This window comes from Lepidochelys kempii, chromosome 1 (genome assembly GCF_965140265.1).
Source record: "Lepidochelys kempii isolate rLepKem1 chromosome 1, rLepKem1.hap2, whole genome shotgun sequence".
NCBI lineage: Eukaryota > Metazoa > Chordata > Testudines > Cheloniidae > Lepidochelys > Lepidochelys kempii.
Genome location: NC_133256.1, coordinates 106,003,887 through 106,016,396, shown reverse-complemented (window position 1 = coordinate 106,016,396; position 12,510 = coordinate 106,003,887). Strand labels below are relative to the sequence as shown.

General features: G+C 43.6%; 1 protein-coding gene across 7 annotated transcripts in view; it reads right to left on the bottom strand.

The window, feature by feature from the left end:
* MYO16 (myosin XVI) overlaps positions 1-12,510 on the bottom strand; it is a 607,668-nt gene that overhangs the window by 467,588 nt on the left and 127,570 nt on the right. The window lies entirely within an intron of this gene.

Genomic DNA, 12,510 nt, shown 5'->3' with positions numbered 1-12,510 from the left:
CTCCTCTCCCCCAGGCCTAGGAGCAGGGCTGTGGCTCCAGGAGGGGGAGGATGTGGACAGGGGCAAGGGGGCCAAGGCTGAGGCCAGAGCCGGAGCCAGGGCTAGGAGTGGAGCTGGGTGGCACTCCCTCCCCAGTCCCTGTGAGGGCTGGCCCAGGCCCCAACCCCACCCTCCTGAATGTTCCTCTGTGCCCCCATAGGGGGGTCACGCCCCACAGTTTGGGGACTTCTGTTTTAAGTCCAGAGTTCAGTCCCTACTGCTGACAACCAGCCCAGGTGCATACTGTTACAGAAACATCAAGCATAAAAAAGTACTTTTTAGCACTCTTATTGATAAGTGTTTGCTCACATGTGTTAGCAGTCATTTCAGCTAAAACAGAATGGTATAACAGTGCTTGGCATTGAGCTGCCAAATATCAGAAAGCAAAAAGAATAAAATATAGCTGCACGAGGAGACAGTTAGGAGTGAACACCAGCTGGCAAACTGAAATCTTCATCAACATTCGAAATATTTATTGAATGTTTAAGATGGAAAGAAACTGGAAACAAAGTGGGACACAAAATTTTCAAAAGCATTACTACTCTTGTTTGCCTCAGTTTTTCACTTGCCTAACTTCAGACCCTTTGTGCTAAAAGGGTAACTTGGCCTGCAATAGAAGAAATAAGGTACAGCAGGGAAAAGAATCAGTGCTGAATATCATACTCTAATGCTAGTCAGATGAGACAAAGAATTATTGTCCCTCCACCACACATACACACTAAACATCAGAACTATTCCAGCTGGTTGATATCCCAGGGATTATGATTGGTTCTGACTGAATATAAGTTTAAGATTTTCTTGTTCTGTATTTTGTCTCTGCTTCATATAAAGAATCTATCTAATTTGGACCAGATGGTTGCTTCCATGAGGACAAGTGCAGTATCTTTTCCTATTCAGTTTCAGATCATTTTGCTGAGAGGGGTTCCAGAGGCCTCTGGGGAACTATGGAATATAACCTGTGATTTAGATCTGTGCCCTTCTTTGCTGATTAAATCTAGCAGCAAGATTCCGAGGAAGACTTCAGCAGGTATAAACTATCATAGCTTCATTGCATCACTTGAACTATGATAATTTACACCAGCCGAGGATCTACCCATCTGAGTTCGCAAGTGGCAGAGATAGTCATCTCAGTCCAAGATAAAACCTATGTTGGTTGGCTCAGGGAAAAAATTGACAGAGTGGTTTGCCTGATGGGTCTTGTTTAACCTTTGAAAGAAAGTAAGTAAATCTAGAAGTTCTCTTTGATCTCTTACTGTTTTTAGATGGCAAAGTGACAAGGGTAGACTAGAGTGGCCTCCTCTACTCCATCTCCATTTAGCAAAGAGATTGATAACTGGATGGATAATTGCAATGTCCTTGTCATTTCCAGACTAGACTACTCCAGTACAATGGGGTGTAAAAGCACGGACCATCCACAAGTGCCCTTTTGCAGCCAGGTGTGGCACTTCAAGTGTGCCCTGTATTAATTTCTCCAGTCTGGGGGAAGCAATAGGTTCACTTTACCTGCCTGGGGCAAGCAGAAGTCAACACACACTAACAAAATAGTATTTTGGAATCTTCAGGGAATTTAAGGGAAGATTTAAGACGTTTCTACTCAGTCTGTGCTAACTGTGATAACCTAGCCAAATTTGAGCAAATTTTCACAAAACCACATACCTGACACAAAAAGCCACTCTTGTCACATTTTGAGTCCCCACACCAAAGCAGGAGGGTGCAAAGCAACCAAACACAGAATCTTATAATTGGAAGTGCCAGGAAGATGTGAACTACTGTGTCAAGGTTCCTTCCCCACTCTGAATTCTAGATGTGGGGACCTGCATGAAAGACCCCCTAAGTTTATTCTTACCAGCTTAGGTTAAAAACTTCCTCAAGATACAAACTTTGCCTTGTCCTTGAACCCTATGCTGCCACCACCAAGCGTGTTAAACAAAGAACAGGGAAAGAGCCCACTTGGAGAATCTTCCCCCTCCAAATATCCCCCCCAAGCCCTACACCCCGTTTCCTGGGGAAGGCTTGATAAAAATCCTCACCAATTTGCATAGGTGAACACAGACCCAAACCCTTGGATCTTAAGAACAATGAAAAAGCTATCAGGATCTTAAAAGAAGAATTTTAATTAAAGAAAAAGTAAAAGAATCACCTTTGTAAAATCAGGATGGTAAACACATTACAGGGTAATCAGATTCAAAACATAGAGAATCCCTCTAGGCAAAACCTTAAGTTACAAAAAGACACAAAAACAGAAATATACATTCCATTCAGCACAGCTTATTTACCAGCCATTTAAACAAAAGGAACTCTAACACATTCGTAGCTAGATTACTTACTAACAAGTTCTAATACTCCAATACTACTGTTCTGTTCCTGGCAAAAGCATCAGACAGACAGACCCTTTGCCCCACCCCCTCCAGCTTTGAAAGTATCCTGTCTCCTCATTGGTCATTTTGGTCATGTGTCAGCGAGGTTATCTTAGCTTCTTAACCCTTTTCAGGTGAAAGAGTTTTGCCTCTGGTCAGGAGGTATTTTATAATTCTGTATACAGAAAGGTGGTTACCCTTCCCTTTATATTTATGACATACCGTGAGTAACTGTATGTGAGCTGGGAATCACACCCCTAGCTTGCAGTGTAGACATACCCCAAGAAGACAAGTGACATACGAAGGGCAGGGAGACAGGGAAACACTCAAATATATATAATTTTCATTTCATATATACACACACAGAGTTATTTTAACTAGAGAAAGTAAGTCAACTACTCCCACCTATCCCCCTCTACCTACCCATCATTAATTGGCTGATGTCTTTTAAGCATCACAGCAGAGAGGGGCTTTCAGAAGGGACTTGAAGCAGGGGAGTATAGGGGCCTTATAGATCAATTCACATACATTATGTAATTTGTTGCAGATCAAAAATAATCAGACAAGAAAATATCTGAAATAAAGATAAGCTACAGTTTGTTGCAGTGGTTTGATAAGGTCATCATGACTGTCGCTAGAAGATTGTACATTAATAACATGCTGACAATATTGCCTGCTATCAAATCCTTTTAGAAAAGCTTATTAGGTATGATTTATTTACTCAGATGCACTATGCCAAAGTCTCTAGAGTGCAGGATGGCTTTCAGTGTGTACCCATCATGTAAGTACTATATGTCCCTTTTGAATCTATAAGTGTGAAAAACCACCTGGAAATATGAAAGACCAACAAAAGGCCAAAATTATATTATTTTATATTTGTTAGAAACTAAAACAGGACAAAAGAAAGCCACAGTTATTCTAAAGCAATTTCAGTGGTATTCACTATTATAGAACTACTTCACTGGACATGGGACCAGTGTGATTATTATTAAGGGTGTGATTACAACTACAAAATAAGCTGTTGATATAATTGTAGCACTTTGCTCACAAAAGCCTGAGTACCAATTTTAAACACAAATTATTGGCATGATCACGTACAAACAAAAAAATTCCTGAGTAAATAGGATTGCATTGCACATTTGTCCTCAAGCACAACAGAACACGGTTTCCCACTGGTGTTTGTACCTTCTACATCCAGATTTTCACCTCATTTCACAAATTTGCTACTGTGAGCCACAGAAACAAATGCTGTCCTGATCTGGGAACAATGCTTTTTACTGCATACATAAGATAGCAAAGTGGCCTCCCCATGCCCCCTAAATAAAAACCTTTGGAATGAATTTCTGATTACAGTAACAAGAATCTAAATTTTGTTGTGACACAAGGTAAGAATGCAATATGTTGAAAACTACAAAGGCAATTGAAAACATAAGTCTCTAACTTGCAAACACTGACATGTTTATCTTTACTATTAAAGTCAGGGGGACTAGTCGCCTTAATGGGAGAAAAGTTAAGCATGTTGGTAAATGTTGGCAGGACTGGAGGCTTAAGATACAAATTGACAATAGTCTGTGTCTATATTGGAAAATGTTACAATATTTTAAGAAAGATTGTCTTTTAAACATACACCATAAGTCAGAAAAAAAGTATATACAGTCAGTAATGTCCCAGGAATGCCTGTTATTTGGAATGAATCTAAACTTAATTTTTCTAAGCAGACTTTGGGAAAAATCCAATTACCTGTGAAACATATACCCAGTGGTAAATTCAAGAAAAGGAAAAAAACCAGTAATTTTAACTTTGAGGAATCATAGAATATCAGGGTTGGAAGGGACCTCAGGAGGTCATCTAGTCCAACCTCCTGCTCAAAGCAGGAGCAATCCCCAATTAAATCATCCCAGCCAGGGCTTTGTCAAGCCTGACCTTAAAAACTTCTAAGGAAGGAGATTCTACCACCTCCCTAGGTAACGCATTCCAGTGTTTCACCACCCTCCTAGTGAAGAAGTTTTTCCTAATATCCAACCTAAACCTCTCCCACTGCAACTTGAGACCATTACTCCTTGTCCTGTCCTCTTCTACCACTGAGAATAGTCTAGAACCATCCTCTCTGGAACCACCTCTCAGGTAGTTGAAAGCAGCTATCAAATCACCTCTCATTCTTCTCTTCTGCAGACTAAACAATCCCAGTTCCCTCAGCCTCTCCTCATAACTCATGTGTTCCAGACCCCTAATCATTTTTGTTGCCCTTCGCTGGACTCTCTCCAATTTATCCACATCCTTCTTGTAGTGTGGGGCCCAAAACTGGACACAGTACTCCAGATGAGGTCTCACCAATGTCGAATAGAGGGGAATTATCACGTTCCTTGATCTGCTCGCTATGCCCCTACTTATACATCCCAAAATGCCATTGGCCTTCTTGGCAACAAGGGCACACTGCTGACTCATATCCAGCTTCTCATCCACTGTAACCCCTAGGTCCTTTTCTGCAGAACTGCTGCCGAGCCATTCGGTCCCTAGTCTGTAGCTGTGCATTGGGTTCTTCCGTCCTAAGTGCAGGACCCTGCACTTATCCTTTTTGAACCTCATCAGATTTCTTTTGGCCCAATCCTCTCATTTGTCTAGGTCCCTCTGTATCCTATCCCTGCCCTCCAGTGTATCAACCACTCCTCCCAGTTTAGTATCATCCGCAAATTTGCTGAGAGTGCAATCCACACCATCCTCCAGATCATTTATGAAGATATTGAACAAAACTGGCCCGAGGACCGACCCCTGGGGCACTCCACTTGACACCGGCTGCCAACTAGACATGGAGCCATTGATCACTACTCGTTGAGCCCAACAATCTAGCCAACTTTCTACCCACCTTATAGTGCATTCACTATATTTACCTTATAGTGCATTCAGATGACTGAATCATCTGTTGTATACTGTAAAATGTACACAGGGAAAAGTAGATTGTATAAAGATAATACAAGAATTATTAAATAAGGATTTATAGGTGCAATTATTATCGGTATAATTTACAAAGCCTTGCTTTCTTTCTGATTGGTTTTTGTTGTAAGCATTGCTTTGTTATCCTCTGTTATATCTGCACATTTTGAAATTCCTCAATTATAGCCAATCAGCAATAGACAGTTCTTAATAAATCCACCCACTCTGGCAGTGGCTTTGAAATGAGAAGAGAAGTGGGTGCAGCTGTTGATTAGACAAAGGTGACTTTCTTTTACATTGTTTGCACTGGTTTTGTATCTGTGTTGGTCTCAGGATATGAGAGACACAACGTAGGTGAGGCAATATCTTTTAGTGGCCCAACATCGGTTGCTGTAAGGGACTAGCTTCCAAGCTTCTCAGAGCTCTTCTTCATGTCTGGGGAAGGTAACCAGAGTGCCTAAGCTAAATACAAATTGGAACAGATTGTTAAGCAGGAGGGGCTCACTCATGCTGTAGGAGACCACTTAAAATTAAGTGGGCAGTTGAGGGATAGATTGTTAAGCATAGGGGGTTCCCTCCCCATTCCTGGGAGTTAGGGGAGCTCCTATTCCACATGATGTCTCCAGAGAATGTCATGAGCCACTGGGGCCATGTGTTGTGTCTATGGAGTGGTTGGGGAGGGAATTCACCCATCTTTCTTGCCCCATGTAGTATCTGCTTGTGGGTGGAAGTTGGACCAATGGGGCTACATATGGGGCAGAGGAGGTGCCCAGTTCAGCTCTCTCTTCCTGCCCCATGTGGTGCACACAGAGTGGGGCATGGATCACTGAGGCTATATGCTAAGTCCCCCTGCCATTGCTACGGCTGCTCAGGAAACTCCCAGGTCTTCTAGTATAGTGTGTGCTGCTGCTAATTTGGCAGTGCTGCTAGCCCAGTTTCAGAATACTTTGTCTAGTTATTATTTTGTCAGGTTGCCAAAATTTTCCTCAGAAATGCAAGCAAGAGAAGAAAAATTGTGATGTTGACAGTTCATATCTTAGCAAAAGCTGAATGGATTTCATTGAACAAAGACAAGACACTTTCACAGCTTTAGGGCTATCCCTTTGCCAGATTCCTAGGTGTGCCGCTAACAATGGATATGGGAAAGCTTCAAAAAGAAAAGGTCACAAGAATCTATATAATGGTAAGTGTTGGGCAACTTAAATATAAGGGCCCTATCAGGTTCACCCAAAATACATGGGTCAGAAGTTTCAAAATTGGGAGCCTAAAATTAAACACCTAAATCCATATCTCGGCAACTAAATGAAAGTGGCCTGATTTTCAGAGGGGTCAAGCCCCTGTAACTTCCACTGACTTCAATGTTCTGTCAACAATAGTTTATCATTCGTTTAAAAAAATAGCAACTAATCAAACCTAGACTTCTATATTGCAATACATTTGGGGGAATATAATATTACCCATGTATACCCAAAATGTGACTAGCTAAATGCTTAAGACGGATGTGAGAAAATCTTGAGTTAATCAATAAATGACATTGTAAGTACTGGATCAGCTCTGCAACGGGTATAAATCAGTGTGGCTCCTTCACGTTCAATGTGCTAATTCACAGCAGCTGCCCCTTGGTAATTAATATAGGTCGGCGATGATCCTTGTCAGAGAACAGATTCTGATCATAAGATTAACAAACTCACCTTTTCAGCAATGTACATAATTGCTACACGTGGTTCCTTCACTCCATACATTTGCTGCAGCAGTGGTTTGCTGCTACCAAAAAGAAATTATTAAAGGTTCATTTATCATTGTTGCTGCAGCTGAAGTGAGCTTAGCTGGGGCAGGAGAAATCAGTAATATGTCTGACGTTGCAGTGCCTGCGCTGTAGAAGTAATTCCTGTGATTATAGGCGCCCTCTGTACAAATCAAAAGTTATCCTACATCATTGTCATCCCCTTTCAGTTTGGGAAAAAAAAGTGCTTCTGAGCAACAGAAGCGGCAAGATTAGTATAGGTCCATCTCAAATTGCAAAGTTAAAGTCAGTATCAAAACACTTGTATTTAAAAATCTTTTCGTCAGTCTCGGGGAAAATTACTTACGAGTTCAAGAGCAATTCTGTTGCATCTGTTAGGCTTTTGCTGAAGCACAGTGCTCTTAACCACCCACCTCGCTTCAACAGCTGAAGTATTTTGGTTAGGTCAGCAGCACTGTGTTCAGTTTAGTGAGATGCCTTTATTCCTTTTTCAAAGCAGATGAACAAGGAGTTATAAATATAAGCGTGATTTACCTTCATGTAAAGAATTCAATTAAGCCATGTCTTCGGAGCAATACATTGCGTCTCAGCAAAGAAGTGGATCTGGCTCTCCTGTCCTTGGTTCTACAGAGCTCTTGTAGATGCAATTACAAAGTTAGGCCCCTTCAATGACTTAATATACAAAGCTTCCTGATTTTCTGCCAAACACATTTCTCTGCCTTTGCTGAAGAGGAATACTGAGCATGGTCAAGCGACCGTCCCCTTATAAAACCTTTCTCCTGTATGCTTGTCTTTAGAAGCCCTTTGATGTGACTAGACTGGTAAGCAGGAGCTGCAATCAATTTCCAGCTTGATACCAAGGAAAATAGTACTTATCGGACACTATTAATCAACTCTACCGGCTTTCTAATAGACTCTATTATCTATCTATCAGTGATTCAGTGATGCTTCTACAACATTTTATAACAATTTATTACTTTTAAATCACCGAGTCAACCATTTGGGTTCTACCTTTGTAGAAGGAAATCTGAATAATAAAGAACCCAATATAATGGTGGGCTCTTGTCAAGGTTCCTTCCCCACTCTGAACTCTAGGGTACAGATGTGGGGACCTGCATGAAAACCTCCTAAGCTTACTTTCACCAGCTTAGGTTAAAACTTCCCCAAGGTACAAATTAATTTTATCCTTTGTCCCTGGATCTCCACTGCCACCACCAAACTCTAACTGGGTTTACTGGGAAACGTAGTTTGGACACGTCTTTTCCCCCAAAATCCTCCCAACCCTTGCACCCCACTTCCTGGGAAAGGTTTGGTAAAAATCCTCACCAATTTGCATAGGTGACCACAGACCCAAACCCTTGGATCTGAGAACAATGAAAAAGCATTCAGTTTTCATACAAGAAAACTTTTAACAGAAGTAAAGAAATCCCTTCTGTAAAATCAGGATGGTAGATACCTTACAGGGTAATTAGATTCAAAACATAGAGAATCCCTCTAGGCAAAACCTTAAGTTACAAAAAAGACACACAGACAGGAACAGTCATTCTATTCAGCACAGTTCTTTTCTCAGCCATTTAAAGAAATCATAATCTAACACATACCTAGCTAGATTACTTACTAAAGTTCTAAGACTCCATTCCTGGTCTATCCCCGGCAAAAGCAGCATACAGACAGACACAGACCCTTTGTTTCTCTCCCAGCTTTTGAAAGTATCTTGTCTCCTCATTGGTCATTTTGGTCAGGTGCCAGTGAGGTTACCTTTAGCTTCTTAACCCTTTACAGGTGAGAGGATTTTTCCTCTGGCCAAGAGGGATTTTAAAGGGGTTTACCCTTCCCTTTATATTTATGACACGCCCCCCAAATCACAGCTAGGGTGAAACGCTGGCTGGGATTTCTTCCTGGAGCTCTAGGAAAAACAGAGTTAATAAGACACATGCACCTCTAAATATACTACTAAGTACATAAAGACTAACAATATTTTCCACATCTCAAGGACGATTTTAACCAGTTGATTGTGGGAAACTTTCATGGGAGAGTGCATCAGCCACTTTGTTAGAAGCTCGTGAGATGTGTTGGATGTCTAAATCAAAATCTTGGAGAGCTAAACTCAACCGAATAAGTTTTTTGTTATTTCCCATGGTGGTATGAAGCCACTGTAGTGCAGCATGGTCGGTTTGCAGGTGGAAACGCCGTCCCCAAACATATGGGTGTAGCTTTTCCAGGGCGTAGACAATGGCATAACATTCTTTTTCACTGACTGACCAGTTGCTTTCCCTCTCAGACAGTTTTTTGCTGAGAAACACTACAGGGTGGAATTCTTGATCAGGTCCTTTCTCCATAAAAACTGCTCCCACACCACGCTCGGACGCATCTGTGGTTACTAGAAATGGTTTGTCAAAGTCTGGGGCCCTTAGTACAGGGTCAGACATGAGTGTCGCTTGAAGCTTGTTAAAGGCCTTCTGACACTTTTCGGTCCACTGAACGGCATTTGGCTGTTTCTTTTTGGTTAGGTCGGTCAGTGGGGCGGTGATTTGGCTGTATTGCGGTACAAATAATCTGTAATAACCGGCCAAGCCTAAGAGGATTGAACCTATTTCTTTGACTTTGGGACAGGCCACATTTGGATAGCATCCACTTTGGCCTGTAGAGGGCTGATAGTTCCTTGACCCACCTGGTGTCCAAGGTAAGTCACTCTGTTTAGGCCTATTTGACACTTCTTAGCCTTAACAGTTAGTCCTGCCTCCCTTATGCACTCAAGGACTTTTTGTAGATTTTCCAGGTGTTCTGCCCAGGAATCCGAAAATATGGCCACATCGTAAAGGTAGGCGACTGCATATTCTCCTAATCCCGCTAGGAGACCATCTACAAGTCTTTGGAAGGTGGCGGGTGCATTTCGCAGCCCGAAAGGGAGTACATTCAATTCATACAGCCCGAGATGTGTGGTGAAGGCTGACCTTTCCTTGGCAGATTCATCTAGCGGTACCTGCCAGTACCCCTTGGTTAAGTTCAAGGTAGAGATGAACTGGACCCGTCCCAGTTTCTCCAATAGTTCATCTGTGCGTGGCATTGGATAGTTGTCTGGGTGAGTTACAGCATTTACCTTACGGTAGTCCACGCAAAAACGTATTTCCCCATCTGGTTTGGGAACTAGAACCACTGGAGATGCCCACGCACTTCCAGAGGGGCAGACTACACCCATCTGTAACATATCCTGGATCTCCCGTTCTATAGCAGTTTTAGCTTGAGGAGACACCCGGTAAGATTGGACTTTAATTGGGCGAGCATTACCTGTATCAATGGAGTGGTATGCCCGTTCAGTCAGTCCTGGGCTGGCTGAGAACGTTGGCGCGTACCTAGTGCACAGCTCCTTGATCTGCTGTCACTGCATACGCCCAAGGGTCATGGAGAGGTTCACCTCTTCCACACCACCAGCACTTTTCCCTTCGTAGTAGACACCTTCAGGCCACTTAGCGTCCTCTCCTCCCTGGGCGTAAACTGACAAACCTTTAATTCTCTGGAATAAAAGGGCTTTAGAGAATTAATATGGTACACCTTAGGCTTTTGGTTGGAGGTGGGGAATGCTATAATTAACAGCTCCCAGGCGCTCCTGGACAGAGAATGGCCCCTCCCACGATGCTTCCATTTTATGGGCCTGGAGCACCTTTAAGACCATGACCTGGTCCCCTACTTTGAAGGAACACTCTCTGGCATGTTTATCATACCAGGCTTTTTGCTCTTTTTGAGTATCCTGTAAGTTTCTTTAGCAAGGGCTAAAGAGGTTCGGAAGGTGTTTTGTAGGTTGGTTACAAAGTCCAGAATGTTAGTTCCTGGAGAAGGTGTAAATCCCTCCCATTGCTGCTTCACCAACTGCAATGGCCCCTTAACCTCACGGCCATATACAAGTTCAAATGGGGAAAACCCTAAACTGGGGTGTGGTACAGCTCTGTAGGCAAAGAGCAACTGCTGCAACACTCGGTCCCAATCATTGGAGTGCTCATTTACAAATTTACGTATCATGGCCCCCAAAGTTCCATTAAACTTCTCCACCATGCCATTTGTTTGATGGTAGTAAGGAGTGGCAACCATGTGATTTACCCCATGAGCTTCCCAAAGGTCTTCCATAGTTTCTGCCAGGAAATTAGTCCCTGCATCTGTGAGGATGTCGGAGGGCCAACCTACCCTGGCAAAAATGTCTGCTAGTGCCTGGCACACACTTTTAGCCCTGGTGTTGCTTAGAGCTACTGCTTCCGGCCATCGGGTGGCAAAATCCATGAAAGTCAGTTTGTACTGCTTTCCTCTGGGTGTCTTTTTCGGAAAAGGACCCAGAATATCCACAGCTACTCGCTGAAATGGAACTTCAATGATGGGGAGTGGATGGAGAGGGGCTTTGACCTGGTCTTGGGGTTTTCCCACTCTTTGGCATACTTCACAAGACCGGACATAGGTAGAAACATCCTTGTCCATTCCCTCCCAGTGGAATGACCCCCCAAAACCGTCTTTCATCCTGTTCACCCCAGCATGGCCACTAGGGTGATCGTGGGCTAAGCTCAAGAGCTTGGCCCGGTATTTCGTTGGAACTACCAACTGTCTCTGAGGATGCCAGTCTTCCTGGTGTCCACCAGAAAGAGTTTCCTTGTATAAAAGTCCTCTTTCTACAACAAACCTGGATCGATTAGAAGAGCTGAGAGGCGGTCGGTTGCTCTGTGCCGCCGTCCAAGCTCTCTGGAGGCTTTCATCTGCTTCCTGTTCGGTCTGGAACTGTTCCCTTGATGCTGGAGACATCAGTTCCTCACTGGATTGTGGACCTATGCTTGGTCCCTCTGGAAGCGATGTAGGGGATGGGACTGTTTCCGTTGACTGTGAACCGCTCTCCGCTGGGACACTATGTTGGGGTTCAGGCTCTGGCTGAGCCTCTCGTGTAGGCTTATGGGCTGCTGCCGGTTCAGGTTCGGTGGGGCCCTCTGGTGTTGAGGTTGCAAGTACTGGATTCAGTGCTGACACTGGGTCTGGTGTTGGTTGTTCGGCTGGTTCCGGTTCTGGGACTGGTTCCACTGGTCTGGGTCTCTGGGACTGGATCCACTACTGCTGTTGTAGACATTGGCCTGGGGTCCGGGTCCATCACCTCTGACCGGGTCCTGATAGAAGTTTCCGGAACAGAGCTAGGCCTCACGGCTTGTTTAGCCTGGCTGCGGGTGACCAGTCCTACCTTCTTGACCCGCTTCACATGATTGGCCAAGTCTTCCCCCAACAGCATGGGGATGGGATAATCATCATAGACTGCAAAAGTCCACGTTCCTGACCAGCCCTGGTACTGGACAGGCAACTTGGCTGTAGGCAAATCGAAAGAGTTGGACTTGAAGGGTTGAATCGTTACTGGGATCTCTGGGTTGATTAAATTGGGGTCCACTAAGGAAGCATGGATAGCTGACACTTGTGCTC